Raw genomic sequence first — 23,017 nt, 5'->3', positions numbered from 1 at the left:
TCCTTCACTTCGCACAGTGAATTGAAGTGTTGGAACAAACTGCTTCTCTTTCAGAAAAATTCATGTGAGTTTCTTGTGAATGCTTGTAAGTAGCTTAAGGCACATTCAAAGGAAAGTGATTTCCTCTGAAAGGACAGCATTTAGAAAGTGAAGCAACACTCCATTCACTACGCACAGTGAATTGAAGTGTTGGAACAGACTACTTCTCTTTCAGAGAAACAGATATGAGTTTTTTGTGAATGCTTGGAAGTAGCTTAAGGCACTTTCAAAGGAAAGTGATTTTCTCTGAAAGGAGAGCATTTAGAAAGTGAAGCAACACTCCATTCACTTCGCACAGTGAATTGAAGTATTGGAACAGACTGCTTCTCTTTCAGAGAAACGCATGTGAATTTCTATTGAATGCTTGTAAGTAGCTTAAGGCACTTTCAAAGGAAAGCGATTTTCTCTGAAAGGACAGCATTTAGAATGTGAAGCAACACTCCATTCACTACGCACAGTGAATTGAAGTGTTGGAACTGACTGCTTCTCTTTCAGAAAAATGCATGTGAGTTTCTTGTGAATGCTTGTAAGTAGCTTAAGGCACTTTCAAAGGAAAGTGATTTTCTCTGAAAGGACAGCATTTAGAAAGTGAAGCAACACTCCATTCACTACGGACAGTGAATTGAAGTGTTGGAACAGACTGCTTCTCTTTCAGAGAAACGCATGTGAATTTCTATTGAATGCTTGTAAGTAGCTTAAGGCACTTTCAAAGGAAAGTGATTTTCTCTGAAAGGACAGCATTTAGAAAGTGAAGCAACACTCCATTCACTACGCACAGTGAATTGAAGTGTTGGAACAGACTGATTCTCTTTCAGAAAAATGCATGTGAGTTTCTTGTGAATGCTTGTAAGTAGCTTAAGGCACTTTCAAAGGAAAGTGATATTCTCTGAAAGGACAGCATTTGGAAAGTGAAGCAACACTCCATTCACTTCGCACAGTTAATTGAAGTGTTGGAACAGACTGCTTCTCTTTCAGAGAAACAGATGTGAGTTTCTTATGAATGCTTGTAAGTAGCTTTAGGCAATTTCAAAAGAGAGGAATTTTCTCTAAAAGGAGAGCATATAGAAAGTGAAGCAACACTCCATTCACTTCGCACAGTGAATTGAAGTGTTGAAACAAACTGCTTCTCTTTCAGAAAAATGCGTGTGAGTTTCTTGTGAATGCTTGTAAGTAGCTTAAGGCACTTTCAAAGGAAAGTGATTTTCTCTGAAAGGACAGCATTTAGAAAGTGAAGCAACACTCCATTCACTTCGCACAGTGAATTGAAGTGTTGGAACAGACTGCTTCTCTTTCAGAGAAACGCAAGTTAATTTCTATTGAATGCTTGTAAGTAGCTTAAGGCACTTTCAAAGGAAAGTGATTTTCTCTGAAAGGACAGCATTTAGAAAGTGAAGCAACACTCCAATCACTACGCACAGTGAATTGAAGTGTTGGAACTGACTGCTTCTCTTTCAGAGAAACAGATATGAGTTTCTTGTGAATGCTTGTAAGTAGCTTAAGGCACGTTCAAAGGAAAGTGATTTTCTCTGAAAGGACTGCATTAAGAAAGTGAAGCAACACTCCATTCCCTTCGCACAGTGAATTGAAGTGTTGGAACAGACTGCTTCTCTTTCAGAGAAATGCATGTGAATTTCTATTGAATGCTTGTAAGTAGCTTAAGGCACTTTCAAAGGAAAGTGATTTTCTCTGAAAGGACAGCATTTAGAAAGTGAAGCAACACTCCATTCACTACGCACAGTGAATTGAAGTGTTGGAACAGACTGATTCTCTTTCAGAAAAATGCATGTGAGTTTCTTGTGAATGCTTGTAAGTAGCTTAAGGCACTTTCAAAGGAAAGTGATTTTCTCTGAAAGGACAGCATTTAGAAAGTGAAGCAACACTCCATTCACTACGCACAGTGAATTGAAGTGTTGGAACAGACTACTTCTCTTTCAGAGAAACAGATATGAGTTTTTTGTGAATGCTTGTAAGTAGCTTAAGGCACTTTCAAAGGAAAGTGATTTTCTCTGAAAGGACAGCATTTAGAAAGTGAAGCAACACTCCATTCACTTCGCACAGTGAATTGAAGTGTTGGAACAGACTGCTTCTCTTTCAGAGAAACGCATGTGAATTTCTATTGAATGCTTGTAAGTAGCTTAAGGCACTTTCAAAGGAAAGCGATTTTCTCTGAAAGGATAGCATTTAGAAAGTGAAGCAACACTCCATTCACTACGCACAGTGAATTGAAGTGTTGGAACTGACTGCTACTCTTTCAGTGAAATGCATGTGAGTTTCTTGTCAATGCTTGTAAGTAGCTTAGGCACTTTCAAAGGAAAGTGTTTTTCTCTGAAAGGACAGCATTTAGAAAGTGAAGCAACACTCCATTCACTTCGCACAGTGAATTGAAGTGTTGGAACAGACTGATTCTCTTTCAGAGAAACGCATGTGAATATCTATTGAATGCTTGTAGGTAGCTTAAGGCACTTTCAAAGGAAAGCGATTTTCTCTGAAAGGACAGCATTTAGAAAGTGAAGCAACACTCCATTCACTACGCACAGTGAATTGAAGTGTTGGAACAGACTGATTCTCTTTCAGAAAAATGCATGTGAGTTTCTTGTGAATGCTTGTAAGTAGCTTAAGGCACTTTCAAAGGAAAGTGATTTTCTCTGAAAGGACAGCATTTGGAAAGTGAAGCAACACTCCATTCACTTCGCACAGTTAATGGAAGTGTTGGAACAGACTGCTTCTCTTTCAGAGAAACAGATGTGAGTTTCTTATGAATGCTTGTAAGTAGCTTTAGGCCGTTTCAAAAGAGAGGAATTTTCTCTAAAAGGAGAGCATATAGAAAGTGAAGCAACACTCCATTCACTTCGCTCAGTGAATAGAAGTGTTGAAACAACCTGCTTCTCTTTCAGAAAAATGCGTGTGAGTTTCTTGTGAATGCTTGTAAGTAGCTTAAGGCACTTTCAAAGGAAAGTGATTTTCTCTGAAAGGACAGCATTTAGAAAGTGAAGCAACACTCCATTCACTACGCACAGTGAATTGAAGTGTTGGAACAGACTACTTCTCTTTCAGAGAAACAGATATGAGTTTTTTGTGAATGCTTGTAAGTAGCTTAAGGCACTTTCAAAGGAAAGTGATTTCTCTGAAAGGACAGCATTTAGAAAGTGAAGCAACACTCCATTCACTTTGCACAGTGAATTGAAGTGTTGGAACAGACTGCTTCTCTTTCAGAGAAACGCATGTGAATTTCTATTGAATGCTTGTAAGTAGTTTAAGGCACTTTCAAAGGAAAGTGATTTTCTCTGAAAGGACAGCATTTAGAAAGTGAAGCAACACTCCATTCACTACGCACAGTGAATTGAAGTGTTGGAACTGACTGCTTCTCTTTCAGAAAAATGCATGTGAGTTTCTTGTGAATGCTTGTAAGTAGCTTAAGGCACTTTCAAAGGAAAGTGATTTTCTCTGAAAGGACAGCATTTAGAAAGTGAAGCAACACTCCATTCACTTCGCACAGTGAATTGAAATGTTGGAACAGACTGCTTCTCTTTCAGAGAAACGCATGTGAATTTCTATTGAATGCTTTTAAGTAGCTTAAGGCACTTTCAAAGGAAACTGATTTTCTCTGAAAGGACAGCATTTAGAAAGTGAAGCAACACTCCATTCACTACGCACAGTGAATTGAAGTGTTGGAACAGACTGATTCTCTTTCAGAAAAATGCATGTGAGTTTCTTGTGAATGCTTGTAAGTAGCTTAAGGCACTTTCAAAGGAAAGTGATTTTCTCTGAAAGGACAGCATTTAGAAAGCGAAGCAACACTCCATTCACTTCGCACAGTAAATTGAAGTGTTGGAACAGACTACTTCTCTTTCAGAGAAACAAATGTGAGTTTCTTGTGAATGCTTGTAAGTAGCTTAAGGCAGTTTCAAAAGAGAGTGAATTTCTCTGAAAGGAGAGCATTTAGAAAGTGAAGCAACATTCCATTCACTTCGCACAGTGAATTGATGTGTTGGAACAGACTGCTTCTCTTTCAGAGAAACAGATGTGAGTTTCTTGTGAATGCTTTTAAGTAGCTTAAGGCAGTTTGAAAAGAGAGTGATTTTCTGTAAAAGGAGAGCCTATAGAAAGTGAAGCAACACTCCTTCACTTCGCACAGTGAATTGAAGTGTTGGAACAAACTGCTTCTCTTTCAGAAAAATTCATGTGAGTTTCTTGTGAATGCTTGTAAGTAGCTTAAGGCACATTCAAAGGAAAGTGATTTCCTCTGAAAGGACAGCATTTAGAAAGTGAAGCAACACTCCATTCACTACGCACAGTGAATTGAAGTGTTGGAACAGACTACTTCTCTTTCAGAGAAACAGATATGAGTTTTTTGTGAATGCTTGTAAGTAGCATAAGGCACTTTCAAAGGAAAGTGATTTTCTCTGAAAGGAGAGCATTTAGAAAGTGAAGCAACACTCCATTCACTTCGCACAGTGAATTGAAGTATTGGAACAGACTGCTTCTCTTTCAGAGAAACGCATGTGAATTTCTATTGAATGCTTGTAAGTAGCTTAAGGCACTTTCAAAGGAAAGCGATTTTCTCTGAAAGGACAGCATTTAGAAAGTGAAGCAACACTCCATTCACTACGCACAGTGAATTGAAGTGTTGGAACTGACTGCTTCTCTTTCAGAAAAATGCATGTGAGTTTCTTGTGAATGCTTGTAAGTAGCTTAAGGCACTTTCAAAGGAAAGTGATTTTCTCTGAAAGGACAGCATTTAGAAAGTGAAGCAACACTCCATTCACTACGGACAGTGAATTGAAGTGTTGGAACAGACTGCTTCTCTTTCAGAGAAACGCATGTGAATTTCTATTGAATGCTTGTAAGTAGCTTAAGGCACTTTCAAAGGAAAGTGATTTTCTCTGAAAGGACAGCATTTAGAAAGTGAAGCAACACTCCATTCACTACGCACAGTGAATTGAAGTGTTGGAACAGACTGATTCTCTTTCAGAAAAATGCATGTGAGTTTCTTGTGAATGCTTGTAAGTAGCTTAAGGCACTTTCAAAGGAAAGTGATATTCTCTGAATGGACAGCATTTGGAAAGTGAAGCAACACTCCATTCACTTCGCACAGTTAATTGAAGTGTTGGAACAGACTGCTTCTCTTTCAGAGAAACAGATGTGAGTTTCTTATGAATGCTTGTAAGTAGCTTTAGGCAATTTCAAAAGAGAGGAATTTTCTCTAAAAGGAGAGCATATAGAAAGTGAAGCAACACTCCATTCACTTCGCACAGTGAATTGAAGTGTTGAAACAAACTGCTTCTCTTTCAGAAAAATGCGTGTGAGTTTCTTGTGAATGCTTGTAAGTAGCTTAAGGCACTTTCAAAGGAAAGTGATTTTCTCTGAAAGGACAGCATTTAGAAAGTGAAGCAACACTCCATTCACTTCGCACAGTGAATTGAAGTGTTGGAACAGACTGCTTCTCTTTCAGAGAAACGCAAGTTAATTTCTATTGAATGCTTGTAAGTAGCTTAAGGCACTTTCAAAGGAAAGTGATTTTCTCTGAAAGGACAGCATTTAGAAAGTGAAGCAACACTCCAATCACTACGCACAGTGAATTGAAGTGTTGGAACTGACTGCTTCTCTTTCAGAGAAACAGATATGAGTTTCTTGTGAATGCTTGTAAGTAGCTTAAGGCACGTTCAAAGGAAAGTGATTTTCTCTGAAAGGACTGCATTTAGAAAGTGAAGCAACACTCCATTCCCTTCGCACAGTGAATTGAAGTGTTGGAACAGACTGCTTCTCTTTCAGAGAAATGCATGTGAATTTCTATTGAATGCTTGTAAGTAGCTTAAGGCACTTTCAAAGGAAAGTGATTTTCTCTGAAAGGACAGCATTTAGAAAGTGAAGCAACACTCCATTCACTACGCACAGTGAATTGAAGTGTTGGAACAGACTGATTCTCTTTCAGAAAAATGCATGTGAGTTTCTTGTGAATGCTTGTAAGTAGCTTAAGGCACTTTCAAAGGAAAGTAATTTTCTATGAAAGGACAGCATTTAGAAAGTGAAGCAACACTCCATTCACTTCGCACAGTGAATTGAAGTGTTGGAACAGACTGCTTCTCTTTCAGAGAAACAGATGTGATGTCTTGTGAATGCTTTTAAGTAGCTTAAGGCACTTTCAAAGGAAAGTGATTTTCTCTGAAAGGACAGCATTTAGAAAGTGAAGCAACACTCCATTCACTACGCACAGTGAATTGAAGTGTTGGAACAGACTACTTCTCTTTCAGAGAAACAGATATGAGTTTTTTGTGAATGCTTGTAAGTAGCTTAAGGCACTTTCAAAGGAAAGTGAGTTTCTCTGAAAGGACAGCATTTAGAAAGTGAAGCAACACTCCATTCACTTCGCACAGTGAATTGAAGTGTTGGAACAGACTGCTTCTCTTTCAGAGAAACGCATGTGAATTTCTATTGAATGCTTGTAAGTAGCTTAAGGCACTTTCAAAGGAAAGCGATTTTCTCTGAAAGGATAGCATTTAGAAAGTGAAGCAACACTCCATTCACTACGCACAGTGAATTGAAGTGTTGGAACTGACTGCTTCTCTTTCAGTGAAATGCATGTGAGTTTCTTGTCAATGCTTGTAAGTAGCTTAGGCACTTTCAAAGGAAAGTGTTTTTCTCTGAAAGGACAGCATTTAGAAAGTGAAGCAACACTCCATTCACTTCGCACAGTGAATTGAAGTGTTGGAACAGACTGATTCTCTTTCAGAGAAACGCATGTGAATATCTATTGAATGCTTGTAGGTAGCTTAAGGCACTTTCAAAGGAAAGCGATTTTCTCTGAAAGGACAGCATTTAGAAAGTGAAGCAACACTCCATTCACTACGCACAGTGAATTGAAGTGTTGGAACAGACTGATTCTCTTTCAGAAAAATGCATGTGAGTTTCTTGTGAATGCTTGTAAGTAGCTTAAGGCACTTTCAAAGGAAAGTGATTTTCTCTGAAAGGACAGCATTTGGAAAGTGAAGCAACACTCCATTCACTTCGCACAGTTAATGGAAGTGTTGGAACAGACTGCTTCTCTTTCAGAGAAACAGATGTGAGTTTCTTATGAATGCTTGTAAGTAGCTTTAGGCCGTTTCAAAAGAGAGGAATTTTCTCTAAAAGGAGAGCATATAGAAAGTGAAGCAACACTCCATTCACTACGCACAGTGAATTGAAGTGTTGGAACAGACTACTTCTCTTTCAGAGAAACAGATATGAGTTTTTTGTGAATGCTTGTAAGTAGCTTAAGGCACTTTCAAAGGAAAGTGATTTCTCTGAAAGGACAGCATTTAGAAAGTGAAGCAACACTCCATTCACTTTGCACAGTGAATTGAAGTGTTGGAACAGACTGCTTCTCTTTCAGAGAAACGCATGTGAATTTCTATTGAATGCTTGTAAGTAGTTTAAGGCACTTTCAAAGGAAAGTGATTTTCTCTGAAAGGACAGCATTTAGAAAGTGAAGCAACACTCCATTCACTACGCACAGTGAATTGAAGTGTTGGAACAGACTGATTCTCTTTCAGAAAAATGCATGTGAGTTTCTTGTGAATGCTTGTAAGTAGCTTAAGGCACTTTAAAAGGAAAGTGATTTTCTCTGAAAGGACAGCATTTAGAAAGCGAAGCAACACTCCATTCACTTCGCACAGTAAATTGAAGTGTTGGAACAGACTACTTCTCTTTCAGAGAAACAAATGTGAGTTTCTTGTGAATGCTTGTAAGTAGCTTAAGGCAGTTTCAAAAGAGAGTGAATTTCTCTGAAAGGAGAGCATTTAGAAAGTGAAGCAACATTCCATTCACTTCGCACAGTGAATTGATGTGTTGGAACAGACTGCTTCTCTTTCAGAGAAACAGATGTGAGTTTCTTGTGAATGCTTTTAAGTAGCTTAAGGCAGTTTAAAAAGAGAGTGATTTTCTGTAAAAGGAGAGCCTATAGAAAGTGAAGCAACACTCCTTCACTTCGCACAGTGAATTGAAGTGTTGGAACAAACTGCTTCTCTTTCAGAAAAATTCATGTGAGTTTCTTGTGAATGCTTGTAAGTAGCTTAAGGCACATTCAAAGGAAAGTGATTTCCTCTGAAAGGACAGCATTTAGAAAGTGAAGCAACACTCCATTCACTACGCACAGTGAATTGAAGTGTTGGAACAGACTACTTCTCTTTCAGAGAAACAGATATGAGTTTTTTGTGAATGCTTGTAAGTAGCTTAAGGCACTTTCAAAGGAAAGTGATTTTCTCTGAAAGGAGAGCATTTAGAAAGTGAAGCAACACTCCATTCACTTCGCACAGTGAATTGAAGTATTGGAACAGACTGCTTCTCTTTCAGAGAAACGCATGTGAATTTCTATTGAATGCTTGTAAGTAGCTTAAGGCACTTTCAAAGGAAAGCGATTTTCTCTGAAAGGACAGCATTTAGAAAGTGAAGCAACACTCCATTCACTACGCACAGTGAATTGAAGTGTTGGAACTGACTGCTTCTCTTTCAGAAAAATGCATGTGATTTTCTTGTGAATGCTTGTAAGTAGCTTAAGGCACTTTCAAAGGAAAGTGATTTTCTCTGAAAGGACAGCATTTAGAAAGTGAAGCAACACTCCATTCACTACGGACAGTGAATTGAAGTGTTGGAACAGACTGCTTCTCTTTCAGAGAAACGCATGTGAATTTCTATTGAATGCTTGTAAGTAGCTTAAGGCACTTTCAAAGGAAAGTGATTTTCTCTGAAAGGACAGCATTTAGAAAGTGAAGCAACACTCCATTCACTACGCACAGTGAATTGAAGTGTTGGAACAGACTGATTCTCTTTCAGAAAAATGCATGTGAGTTTCTTGTGAATGCTTGTAAGTAGCTTAAGGCACTTTCAAAGGAAAGTGATATTCTCTGAAAGGACAGCATTTGGAAAGTGAAGCAACACTCCATTCACTTCGCACAGTTAATTGAAGTGTTGGAACAGACTTATTCTCTTTCAGAGAAACAGATGTGAGTTTCTTATGAATGCTTGTAAGTAGCTTTAGGCAATTTCAAAAGAGAGGAATTTTCTCTAAAAGGAGAGCATATAGAAAGTGAAGCAACACTCCATTCACTTCGCACAGTGAATTGAAGTGTTGAAACAAACTGCTTCTCTTTCAGAAAAATGCGTGTGAGTTTCTTGTGAATGCTTGTAAGTAGCTTAAGGCACTTTCAAAGGAAAGTGATTTTCTCTGAAAGGACAGCATTTAGAAAGTGAAGCAACACTCCATTCACTTCGCACAGTGAATTGAAGTGTTGGAACAGACTGCTTCTCTTTCAGAGAAACGCAAGTGAATTTCTATTGAATGCTTGTAAGTAGCTTAAGGCACTTTCAAAGGAAAGTGATTTTCTCTGAAAGGACAGCATTTAGAAAGTGAAGCAACACTCCAATCACTACGCACAGTGAATTGAAGTGTTGGAACTGACTGCTTCTCTTTCAGAGAAACAGATATGAGTTTCTTGTGAATGCTTGTAAGTAGCTTAAGGCACGTTCAAAGGAAAGTGATTTTCTCTGAAAGGACTGCATTTAGAAAGTGAAGCAACACTCCATTCCCTTCGCACAGTGAATTGAAGTGTTGGAACAGACTGCTTCTCTTTCAGAGAAATGCATGTGAATTTCTATTGAATGCTTGTAAGTAGCTTAAGGCACTTTCAAAGGAAAGTGATTTTCTCTGAAAGGACAGCATTTAGAAAGTGAAGCAACACTCCATTCACTACGCACAGTGAATTGAAGTGTTGGAACAGACTGATTCTCTTTCAGAAAAATGCATGTGAGTTTCTTGTGAATGCTTGTAAGTAGCTTAAGGCACTTTCAAAGGAAAGTGATTTTCTATGAAAGGACAGCATTTAGAAAGTGAAGCAACACTCCATTCACTTCGCACAGTCAATTGAAGTGTTGGAACAGACTACTTCTCTTTAAGAGAAACAGATGTGAGTTTCTTGTGAATGCTTGTAAGTAGCTTAAGGCAGTTTCAAAAGAGAGTGAATTTCTCTAAAAGGAGAGCATTTAGAAAGTGAAGCAACATTCCATTCACTTCGCAAAGTGAATTGATGTGTTGGAACAGACTGCTTCTCTTTCAGAGAAACAGATGTGAGTTTCTTGTGAATGCTTTTAAGTAGCTTAAGGCAGTTTAAAAAGAGAGTGATTTTCTCTAAAAGGAGAGCCTATAGAAAGTGAAGCAACACTCCTTCACTTCGCTCAGTGAATTGAAGTGTTGGAACAAACGGCTTCTCTTTCAGAAAAATGCATGTGAGTTTCTTGTGAATGCTTGTAAGTAGCTTAAGGCACTTTCAAAGGAAAGTGATTTTCTCTGAGAGGACAGCATTTAGAAAGTGAAGCAACACTCCATTCACTACGTACAGTGAATTGAAGTGTTGGAACAGACTACTTCCCATTCAGAGAAACAGATATCAGTTTTTTGTGAATGCTTGTTAGTAGCTTAAGGCACATTCAAAGGAAAGTGATTTTCTCTGAAAGGACAGCATTTAGAAAGTGAAGCAACACTCCATTCACTTCGCACAGTGAATTGAAGTGTTGGAACAGACTGCTTCTCTTTCAGAGAAACGCATGTGAATTTCTATTGAATGCTTGTAAGTAGCTTAAGGCACTTTCAAAGGAAAGTGATTTTCTCTGAAAGGACAGCATTTAGAAAGTGAAGCAACACTCCATTCACTACGCACAGTGTATTGAAGTGTTGGAACAGACTGCTTCTCTTTCAGTGAAACGCATGTGAATTTCTGTTGAATGCTTGTAAGTAGCTTAAGGCACTTTCAAAGGAAAGTGATTTTCTCTGAAAGGACAGCATTTAGAAAGTGAAGCAACACTCCATTCACTTCGCACAGTGAATTGAAGTGTTGGAACAGACTGCTTCTCTTTCAGTGAAATGCATGTGAATTTCTGTTGAATGCTTGTAGGTAGCTTAAGGAACTTTCAAAGGAAAGTGATTTTCTCTGAAATGACAGCATTTAGAAAGTGAAGCAACACTCCATTCACTTCGCACAGTGAATTGAAGTGTTGGAGCAGACAGCTCCTCTTACCTAGAAACGCATTTGAGTTTCCTGTGAATGTGTGTAAGTAGCCTAAGGCACTTTCAAAGGAAAGTAATTTTCTCTGAAAGGACAGCATTTAGAAAGTGAAGCAACACTCCATTCACTTCGCACAGTGAATTGAAGTGTTGGAACAGACTGCTTCTCTTTCAGAGAAACGCATGTGAATTTCTATTGAATGCTTGTAAGTAGCTTAAGGCACTTTCAAAGGAAAGTGATTTTCTCTGAAAGGACAGCATTTAGAAAGTGAAGCAACACTCCATTCACTACGCACAGTGAATTGAAGTGTTGGAACAGACTGATTCTCTTTCAGAAAAATGCATGTGAGTTTCTTGTGAATGCTTGTAAGTAGCTTAAGGCACTTTCAAAGGAAAGTGATTTTCTCTGAAAGGACAGCATTTAGAAAGTGAAGCAACACTCCATTCACTTCGCACAGTAAATTGAAGTGTTGGAACAGACTGCTTCTCTTTCAGAGAAACAGATGTGAGTTTCTTGTGAATGCTTGTAAGTAGCTTAAGGCACTTTCAAAAGAGAGTGAATTTCTCTAAAAGGAGAGCATTTAGAAAGTGAAGCAACATTCCATTCACTTCGCACAGTGAATTGATGTGTTGGAACAGACTGCTTCTCTTTCAGAGAAACAGATGTGAGTTTCTTGTGAATGCTTTTAAGTAACTTAAGGCAGTTTAAAAAGAGAGTGGTTTCCTCTAAAAGAAGAGCCTATAGAAAGTGAAGCAACACTCCTTCACTTCGCACAGTGAATTGAAGTGTTGGAACAAACTGCTTCTCTTTCAGAAAAATGCATGTGAGTTTCTTGTGAATGCTTGTAAGTAGCTTAAGGCACTTTCAAAGGAAAGTGATTTTCTCTGAGAGGACAGCATTTAGAAAGTGAAGCAACACTCCATTCACTACGTACAGTGAATTGAAGTGTTGGAACAGACTACTTCTCTTTCAGAGAAACAGATATCAGTTTTTTGTGAATGCTTGTAAGTAGCTTAGGGCACTTTCAAAGGAAAGTGATTTTCTCTGAAAGGACAGCATTTAGAAAGTGAGGCAACACTCCATTCACTTCGCACAGTGAATTGAAGTGTTGGAACAGACTGCTTCTCTTTCAGAGAAACGCATGTGAATTTCTATTGAATGCTTGTAAGTAGCTTAAGGCACTTTCAAAGGAAAGTGATTTTCTCTGAAAGGACAGCATTTAGAAAGTGAAGCAACACTCCATTCACTACGCACAGTGTATTGAAGTGTTGGAACAGACTGATTCTCTTTCAGAAAAATGCATGTGAGTTTCTTGTGAATGCTTGTAAGTAGCTTAAGGCACTTTCAAAGGAAAGTGATTTTCTCTGAAAGGACAGCATTTAGAAAGTGAAGCAACACTCCATTCACTTCGCACAGTGAATTGAAGTGTTGGAACAGACTGCTTCTCTTTCAGTGAAATGCATGTAAATTTCTGTTGAATGCTTGTAAGTAGCTTAAGGCACTTTCAAAGGAAAGTGATTTTCTCTGAAAGGACAGCATTTAGAAAGTGAAGCAACACTCCATTCACTTCGCACAGTGAATTGAAGTGTTGGAACAGACTACTTCTCTTTCAGAGAAACAGATATTAGTTTTTTGTGAATGCTTGTAAGTAGCTTAAGGCACTTTCAAAGGAAAGTGATTTTCTCTGAAAGGACAGCATTTAGAAAGTGAAGCAACACTCCATTCACTTCGCACAGTGAATTGAAGTGTTGGAACAGACTGCTTCTCTTTCAGAGAAACGCATGTGAATTTCTATTGAATGCTTGTAAGTAGCTTAAGGCACTTTCAAAGGAAAGCGATTTTCTCTGAAAGACAGCATTTAGAAAGTGAAGCAACAGTCCATTCACTACGCACAGTGAATTGAAGTGTTGGAACTGACTGCTTCTCTTTCAGAAAAATGCATGTGAGTTTCTTGTGAATGCTTGTAAGTAGCCTAAGGCACTTTCAAAGGAAAGTGATTTTCTCTAAAAGGACAGCATTTAGAAAGTGAAGCAACACTCCATTCACTAAGCACAGTGAATTGAAGTGTTGGAACAGACTGATTCTCTTTCAGAGAAACGCATGTGAATTTCTATTGAATGCTTGTAAGTAGCTTAAGGCACTTTCAAAGGAAAGTGATTTTCTCTGAAAGGACAGCATTTAGAAAGTGAAGCAACACTCCATTCACTACGCACAGTGAATTGAAGTGTTGGAACAGACTGCTTCTCTTTCAGAAAAATGCGTGTGAGTTTCTTGTGAATGCTTGTAAGTAGCTTAAGGCACTTTCAAAGGAAAGTGATTTTCTCTGAAAGGACAGCATTTAGAAAGTGAAGCAACAGTCCATTCACTACGCACAGTGAATTGAAGTGTTGGAACAGACTACTTCTCTTTCAGAGAAACAGATATGAGTTTTTTGTGAATGCTTGTAAGTAGCTTAAGGCACTTTCAAAGCAAAGTGATTTTCTCTGAAAGGACAGCATTTAGAAAGTGAAACAACAATCCATTCTCTTCGCACAGTGAATTGAAGTGTTGGAACAGACAGCTTCTCTTTCATAGAAACGCATTTGAGTTTCCTGTGAATGTGTGTAAGTAGCTTAAGGCACTTTCAAAGGAAAGTGATTTTCTCTGAAAGGACAGCATTTAGAAAGTGAAGCAACACTACATTCACTTCGCACAGTGAATTGAAGTGTTGGAACAGACTGCTTCTCTTTCAGTGAAACGCATGTGAATTTCTGTTGAATGCTTGTAAGTAGCTTAAGGCACTTTCAAAGGAAAGTGATTCTCTCTGAAAGGACAGCATTTAGAAAGTGAAGCAACACTCCATTCACTTCGCATAGTGAATTGAAGTGTTGAAACAGACTGCTTCTCTTTCAGAGAAACGGATGTGAGTTTCTTATGATTGCTTGTAAGTAGCTTAAGGTACTTTCAAAGGAAAGTGATTTTCTCTGAGAGGACAGCATTTAGAAAGTGAAGCAATACTTCATTCACTTCGCACAGTTAATTGTAGTGTTTTAACAGACTGCTTCTCTTTCAGAGAAACAGATGTGAGTTTCTTGTGAATGCTTGTAAGTAGCTTAAGGCAATTTCAAAAGAGAGGGATTTTCTCTAAAAGGAGAGCATATAGAAAGTGAAGCAACACTCCATTCACTTCACACAGTGAATTGAAGTGTTGGAACAAACTGCCTCTCTTTCAGAAAATTGCGTGTGAGTTTCTTGTGAATGCTTGTAAGTAGCTTTAGGCACTTTCAAAGGAAAGTGATTTTCTCTGAAAGGACAGCATTTAGAAAGTGAAGCCACACTCCATTCACTTCGCACAGTGAATTGAAGTGTTGGAACAGACTGCTTCTCTTTCAGAGAAACGATTGTGAATTTCTATTGAATGCTTGTAAGTAGCTTAAGGCACTTTCAAAGGAAAGTGATTTTCTCTGAAAGGACAGCATTTAGAAGGTGAAGCAACACTCCATTCACTACGCACAGTGAATTGAAGTGTTGGAACAGACTACTTCTCTTTCAGAGAAACAGATATGAGTTTTTTGTGAATGCTTGTATGTAGCTTAAGGCACTTTCAAAGGAAAGGGATTTTCTCTGAAAGGACAGCATTTAGAAAGTGAAGCAACACTCCATTCACTACGCACAGTGAATTGAAGTGTTGGAACAGACTGCTTCTCTTTCAGAAAAATGCATGTAAGTTCTTCTGAATGCTTGTAAGTAGCTTAACGCATTTTCAAAAGAGAGTGATTTTCTCTAAAAGGAGAGCATATAGAAAGTGAAGCAACACTCATTCACTTCGCCCAGTGAATTGAAGTGTTGGAACAGACTGCTTCTCTTTCAGAGAAACGGATGTGAGTTTTTTGTGAATGCTTGTAAGTAGCTTAAGGCACTTTCAAAGCAAAGTGATTTTCTCTGAAAGGACAGCATTTAGAAAGTGAAGCAACACTCCATTCACTTCGCACAGTGAATTGAAGTGTTGGAACAGACTGCTTCTTTTTCAGAGAAACGCATGTGAATTTCTGTTAAATGCTTGTAAGTAGCTGAAGGCACTTTCAAAGGAACGTGATTTTTTCTGAAATGATCAGCATTTAGAAAGTGAAGCAACACTCCTTTCTCTTCGCACAGTAAATTGAAGTGTTGGAACAGACTGCTTCTCTTTCAGAGAAACAGATGTGAGTTTCTTGTGAATGCTTGTAAGTAGCTTAAGGCAGTTTCAAAAGAGAGTGAATTTCTCTAAAAGGAGAGCATTTAGAAAGTGAAGCAACATTCCATTCACTTCGCACAGTGAATTGGTGTGTTGGAAAAGACTGCTTCTCTTTCAGAGAAACAGATGTGAGTTTCCAGTGAATGATTGTAAGTAGCTTAAGGCAGATTAAAAAGAGAGTGATTTTCTCTAAAAGGAGAGCATATAGAAAGTGAAGCAACACTCCTTCACTTCGCACAGTGAATTGAAGTGTTGGAACAGACTGCTTCTCTTTCAGTGAAACGCATGTGAATTTCTGTTGAATGCTTGTAAGTAGCTTAAGGCACTTTCAAAGCAAAGTGATTTTCTCTGAAAGGACAGCATTTATAAAGTGAAGCAACACTCCATTCACTTCGCACAGTGAATTGAAGTGTTAGAACAGACAGTTTCTCTTTCATAGAAACGCATTTGAGTTTCCTGTGAATGTGTGTAAGTAGCTTAAGGCACTTTCAAAGAAAGTGATTATCTCTGAAAGGACAGCATTTAGAAAGTGAAGCAACACTCCATTCACTTCGCACAGTGAATTGAAGTGTTGGAACAGACTGCTTCTCTTTCAGTGAAACGCATGTGAATTTCTGTTGAATGCTTGTAAGTAGCTTAAGGCACTTTCAAAGGAAAGTGATTTTCTCTGAAAGGACAGCATTTGGAAAGTGAAGCAACACTCCATTCACTTCCCCCAGTGAATTGAAGTTTTGAAACAGACTGCTTCTCTTTCATAGAAACGGATGTGAATTTCTTCTGAATGCTTGTAAGTAGCTTAAGGCACTGTCAAAGGAAAGTGATTTTCTCTGAGAGGACAGCATTTAGAAAGTGAAGCAACACTCCATCCACTTCGCACAGTTAATTGTAGTGTTTTAACAGACTGCTTCTCTTTCAGAGAAACAGATGTGAGTTTCTTGTGAATGCTTGTAAGTAGCTTAAGGCACTCTCAAAGGAAAGTGATTTTCTCTGAAAGGACAGCATTTAGAAAGTGAAGCAACACTCCATACACTACGCACAGTGAATTGAAGTGTTGGAACAGACTACTTCTCTTTCAGAGAAACAGATATGAGTTTTTTGTGAATGCTTGTAAGTAGCTTAAGGCACTTTCAAAGGAAAGTGATTTTCTCTGATAGGACAGCATTTAGAAAGTGAAGCAACACTCCATTCACTACGCACAGTGAATTGAAGTGTTGGAACAGACTGCTTCTCTTTCAGAAAAATGCATGTGAGTTTCTTGTGAATGCTTGTAAGTAGCTTAAGGCACTTTCAAAGGAAAGTGATTTTCTCTGAAAGGACAGCATTTAGAAAGTGAAGCAACACTCCATTCACTTCGCCCAGTGAATTGAAGTGTTGGAACAGACTGCTTCCCTTTCAGAGAAACGCATGTGAATTTCTGTGGAATGCTTGTAAGTAGCTTAAGGCACTTTCAAAGGAAAGTGATTTTCTCTGAAAGGACAGCATTTAGAAAGTGAAACAACACTCCATTCACTTCGCAAATTTAATTGAAGTGTTGGAACAGACTGCTTCTCTTTCAGAGAAACAGATGTGAGTTTCTTGTGAATGCGTGTAAGTAGCTTAAGGCAGTTTCAAAAGAGAGGGATTTTCTCAAAAAGCAGAGCATATAGAAAGTGAAGTAACACTCCATTCACTTCGCACAGTGAATTGAAGTGTTGGAACAAACTGCTTCTCTTTCAGAAAAATGCGTGTGAGTTTCTGTTGAATGTTTGTAAGTAGCTTAAGGCACTTTCAAAGGAAAGTGATTTTCTCTGAAAGGACAGCATTTAGAAAGTGAAGCAACACTCCATTCACTTCGCACAGTGAATTGAAGTGTTGGAACAGACTGCTTCTCTTTCAGTGAAATGCATGTGAATTTCTGTTGAATGCTTGTAAGTAGCTTAAGGCACTTTCAAAGGAAAGTGATTTTCTCTGAAAGGACAGCATTTAGAAAGTGAAGCAACACTCCATTCACTTCCCCCAGTGAATTGAAGTGTTGAAACAGACTGCTTCTCTTTCAGAGAAACGGATGTGAGTTTCTTCTGAATGCTTGAAAGTAGCTTAAGGCACTTTCAAAGGAAAGTGATTTTCTCTGAAAGGACAGCATTTAGAAAGTGAAGTAACACTCCATTCATTTCGCACAGTTAATTGAAGTGTTTTAACAGACTGCTTCTCTTTCAGAGAAAAAAATGTGAGTTTCTTGTGAATGCTTGTAAGTAGCTTAAGGCAGTTTCAAAAGAGAGGGATTTTCTCTAAAAGGAGAGCATATAGAAAGTGAAGCAACACTCCATTCACTTCGCACAGTGAATTGAAGTGTTGGAACAAACTGCTTCGCTTTCAGAAAAATGCGTGTGAGTTTCTTGTGAATGCTTGTAAGTAGCTGAAGGCACTTTCAAAGGAACGTGATTTTCTCTGAAAGGACAGCATTTAGAAAGTGAAGCAACACTCCATTCTCTTCGCACAGTAAATTGAAGTGTTGGAACAGACTGCTTCTCTTTCAGAGAAACAGATGTGAGTTTCTTGTGAATGCTTGTAAGTAGCTTAAGGCAGTTTCAAAAGAGAGTGAATTTCTCTAAAAGGAGAGCATTTAGAAAGTGAAGCAACATTCCATTCACTTCGCACAGTGAATTGATGTGTTGGAACAGACTGCTTCTCTTTCAGAGAAACAGATGTGAGTTTCTTGTGAATGCTTGTAAGTAGCTTAAGGCAGTTTAAAAAGAGAGTGATTTTCTCTAAAAGGAGAGCATATAGAAAGTGAAGCAACACTCCTTCACTTCGCACAGTGAATTGAAGTGTTGGAACAAACTGCTTCTCTTTCAGAAAAATGCGTGTGAGTTTCTTGTGAATGCTTGTAAGTAGCTTAAGGCACTTTCAAAGGAAAGTGATTTTCTCTGAAAGGACAGCATTTAGAAAGTGAAGCAACACTCCATTCACTTCGCCCAGGGAATTGAAGTGTTGGAACAGACTGCTTCCCTTTCAGAGAAACGCATGTGAATTTCTGTGGAATGCTTGTAAGTAGCTTAAGGCACTTTCAAAGGAAAGTGATTTTCTCTGAAAGGACAGCATTTAGAAAGTGAAACAACACTCCATTCACTTCGCACAGTGAATTAAAGTGTTGGAACAGACTACTTCTCTTTCAGAGAAGCAAATATGAGTTTTTGTGATTGCTTGTAAGTAGCTTAAGGCATTTTCAAAGGAAAGTGATTTTCTCTAAAAGGAGAGCATTTAGAAAGTGAAGCAACATTCCATTCACTTCGCACAGTGAAATGATGTGTTGGAACAGACTGCTTCTCTTTCAGAGAAACAAATGTGAGTTTCTTGTGAATGCTTGTAAGTAGCTTAAGGCAGTTTCAAAAGAGAGGGATTTTCTCTAAAAGGAGAGCATATAGAAAGTGAAGCAACACTCCATTCACTTCGCACAGTGAATTGAAGTGTTGGAACAAACTGCTTCGCTTTCAGAAAAATGCGTGTGAGTTTCTTGTGAATGCTTGTAAGTAGCTGAAGGCACTTTCAAAGGAACGTGATTTTCTCTGAAAGGACAGCATTTAGAAAGTGAAGCAACACTCCATTCTCTTCGCACAGTAAATTGAAGTGTTGGAACAGACTGCTTCTCTTTCAGAGAAACAGATGTGAGTTTCTTGTGAATGCTTGTAAGTAGCTTAAGGCAGTTTCAAAAGAGAGTGAATTTCTCTAAAAGGAGAGCATTTAGAAAGTGAAGCAACATTCCATTCACTTCGCACAGTGAATTGATGTGTTGGAACAGACTGCTTCTCTTTCAGAAAAATGCGTGTGAGTTTCTTGTGAATGCTTGTAAGTAGCTTAAGGCACTTTCAAAGGAAAGTGATTTTCTCTGAAAGGACAGCATTTAGAAAGTGAAGCAACACTCCATTCACTACGCACAGTGAATTGAAGTGTTGGAACAGACTGCTTCTTTTTCAGAGAAACACATGTGAATTTCTGTTAAATGCTTGTAAGTAGCTTAAGGCACTTTCAAAGGAAAGTGATTTTCTCTAAAAGGAGAGCATTTAGAAAGTGAAGCAACATTCCATTCACTTCGCACAGTGAAATGATGTGTTGGAACAGACTGCTTCTCTTTCAGAGAAACAGATGTGAGTTTCTTGTGAATGCTTTTAAGTAGCTTAAGACAGTTTAAAAGGAGAGTGATTTTCTCTAAAAGGAGAGCCTATAGAAAGTGAAGCAACACTCCTTCACTTCGCACAGTGAATTGAAGTGTTGAAACACACTGCTTCTCTTAGAGAAAAATGCGTGTGAGTTTCTTGTGAATGCTTGTAAGTAGCTTAAGGCACTCTCAAAGGAAAGTGATTTTCTCTGAAAGGACAGCATTTAGAAAGTGAAGCAACACTCCATACACTACGCACAGTGAATTGAAGTGTTGGAACAGACTACTTCTCTTTCAGAGAAACAGATATGAGTTTTTTGTGAATGCTTGTAAGTAGCTTAAGGCACTTTCAAAGGAAAGTGATTTTCTCTGAAAGGACAGCATTTAGAAAGTGAAGCAACACTCCATTGACTTCGCACAGTGAATTGAAGTGTTGGAACAGACTGCTTCTCTTTCAGAGAAACGCATGTGAATTTCTATTGAATGCTTGTAAGTAGCTTAAGGCACTTTCAAAGGAAAGTGATTTTCTCTGATAGGACAGCATTTAGAAAGTGAAGCAACACTCCATTCACTACGCACAGTGAATTGAAGTGTTGGAACAGACTGCTTCTCTTTCAGAAAAATGCATGTGAGTTTCTTGTGAATGCTTGTAAGTAGCTTAAGGCACTTTCAAAGGAAAGTGATTTTCTCTGAAAGGACAGCATTTAGAAAGTGAAGCAACACTCCATTCACTTCGCCCAGTGAATTGAAGTGTTGGAACAGACTGCTTCCCTTTCACAGAAACGCATGTGAATTTCTGTGGAATGCTTGTAAGTAGCTTAAGGCACTTTCAAAGGAAAGTGATTTTCTCTGAAAGGACAGCATTTAGAAAGTGAAACAACACTCCATTCACTTCGCAAATTTAATTGAAGTGTTGGAACAGACTGCTTCTCTTTCAGAGAAACAGATGTGAGTTTCTTGTGAATGCGTGTAAGTAGCTTAAGGCAGTTTCAAAAGAGAGGGATTTTCTCAAAAAGCAGAGCATATAGAAAGTGAAGTAACACTCCATTCACTTCGCACAGTGAATTGAAGTGTTGGAACAAACTGCTTCTCTTTCAGAAAAATGCGTGTGAGTTTCTGTTGAATGTTTGTAAGTAGCTTAAGGCACTTTCAAAGGAAAGTGATTTTCTCTGAAAGGACAGCATTTAGAAAGTGAAGCAACACTCCATTCACTTCGCACAGTGAATTGAAGTGTTGGAACAGACTGCTTCTCTTTCAGTGAAATGCATGTGAATTTCTGTTGAATGCTTGTAAGTAGCTTAAGGCACTTTCAAAGGAAAGTGATTTTCTCTGAAATGACAGCATTTAGAAAGTGAAGCAACACTCCATTCACTTCGCCCAGTGAATTGAAGTGTTGGAACAGACTGCTTCCCTTTCAGAGAAACGCATGTGAATTTCTGTGGAATGCTTGTAAGTAGCTTAAGGCACTTTCAAAGGAAAGTGATTTTCTCTGAAAGGACAGCATTTAGAAAGTGAAACAACACTCCATTCACTTCGCAAATTTAATTGAAGTGTTGGAACAGACTGCTTCTCTTTCAGAGAAACAGATGTGAGTTTCTTGTGAATGCGTGTAAGTAGCTTAAGGCAGTTTCAAAAGAGAGGGATTTTCTCAAAAAGCAGAGCATATAGAAAGTGAAGTAACACTCCATTCACTTCGCACAGTGAATTGAAGTGTTGGAACAAACTGCTTCTCTTTCAGAAAAATGCGTGTGAGTTTCTGTTGAATGTTTGTAAGTAGCTTAAGGCACTTTCAAAGGAAAGTGATTTTCTCTGAAAGGACAGCATTTAGAAAGTGAAGCAACACTCCATTCACTTCGCACAGTGAATTGAAGTGTTGGAACAGACTGCTTCTTTTTCAGTGAAATGCATGTGAATTTCTGTTGAATGCTTGTAAGTAGCTTAAGGCACTTTCAAAGGAAAGTGATTTTCTCTGAAAGGACAGCATTTAGAAAGTGAAGCAACACTCCATTCACTTCCCCCAGTGAATTGAAGTGTTGAAACAGACTGCTTCTCTTTCAGAGAAACGGATGTGAGTTTCTTCTGAATGCTTGAAAGTAGCTTAAGGCACTTTCAAAGGAAAGTCATTTTCTCTGAAAGGACAGCATTTAGAAAGTGAAGTAACACTCCATTCATTTCGCACAGTTAATTGAAGTGTTTTAACAGACTGCTTCTCTTTCAGAGAAAAAAATGTGAGTTTCTTGTGAATGCTTGTAAGTAGCTTAAGGCAGTTTCAAAAGAGAGGGATTTTCTCTAAAAGGAGAGCATATAGAAAGTGAAGCAACACTCCATTCACTTCGCACAGTGAATTGAAGTGTTGGAACAAACTGCTTCGCTTTCAGAAAAATGCGTGTGAGTTTCTTGTGAATGCTTGTAAGTAGCTGAAGGCACTTTCAAAGGAACGTGATTTTCTCTGAAAGGACAGCATTTAGAAAGTGAAGCAACACTCCATTCTCTTCGCACAGTAAATTGAAGTGTTGGAACAGACTGCTTCTCTTTCAGAGAAACAAATGTGAGTTTCTTGTGAATGCTTGTAAGTAGCTTAAGGCAGTTTCAAAAGAGAGTGAATTTCTCTAAAAGGAGAGCATTTAGAAAGTGAAGCAACATTCCATTCACTTCGCACAGTGGATTGATGTGTTGGAACAGACTGCTTCTCTTTCAGAGAAACAGATGTGAGTTTCTTGTGAATACTTGTAAGTAGCTTAAGGCAGTTTAAAAAGAGAGTGATTTTCTCTAAAAGGAGAGCATATAGAAAGTGAAGCAACACTCCTTCACTTCGCACAGTGAATTGAAGTGTTGGAACAAACTGCTTCTCTTTCAGAAAAATGCGTGTGAGTTTCTTGTGAATGCTTGTAAGTAGCTTAAGGCACTTTCAAAGGAAAGTGATTTTCTCTGAAAGGACAGCATTTAGAAAGTGAAGCAACACTCCATTCACTTCGCCCAGGGAATTGAAGTGTTGGAACAGACTGCTTCCCTTTCAGAGAAACGCATGTGAATTTCTGTGGAATGCTTGTAAGTAGCTTAAGGCACTTTCAAAGGAAAGTGATTTTCTCTGAAAGGACAGCATTTAGAAAGTGAAACAACACTCCATTCACTTCGCACAGTGAATTAAAGTGTTGGAACAGACTACTTCTCTTTCAGAGAAGCAAATATGAGTTTTTGTGATTGCTTGTAAGTAGCTTAAGGCATTTTCAAAGGAAAGTGATTTTCTCTAAAAGGAGAGCATTTAGAAAGTGAAGCAACATTCCATTCACTTCGCACAGTGAAATGATGTGTTGGAACAGACTGCTTCTCTTTCAGAGAAACAAATGTGAGTTTCTTGTGAATGCTTGTAAGTAGCTTAAGGCAGTTTCAAAAGAGAGGGATTTTCTCTAAAAGGAGAGCATATAGAAAGTGAAGCAACACTCCATTCACTTCGCACAGTGAATTGAAGTGTTGGAACAAACTGCTTCACTTTCAGAAAAATGCGTGTGAGTTTCTTGTGAATGCTTGTAAGTAGCTGAAGGCACTTTCAAAGGAACGTGATTTTCTCTGAAAGGACAGCATTTAGAAAGTGAAGCA

The sequence above is a fragment of the Myodes glareolus genome, chromosome 16, assembly GCF_982192425.1.
Source record: "Myodes glareolus chromosome 16, mMyoGla1.1, whole genome shotgun sequence".
Lineage (NCBI taxonomy): Eukaryota > Metazoa > Chordata > Mammalia > Rodentia > Cricetidae > Myodes > Myodes glareolus.
Note: the sequence above shows the minus strand (reverse complement) of the source record.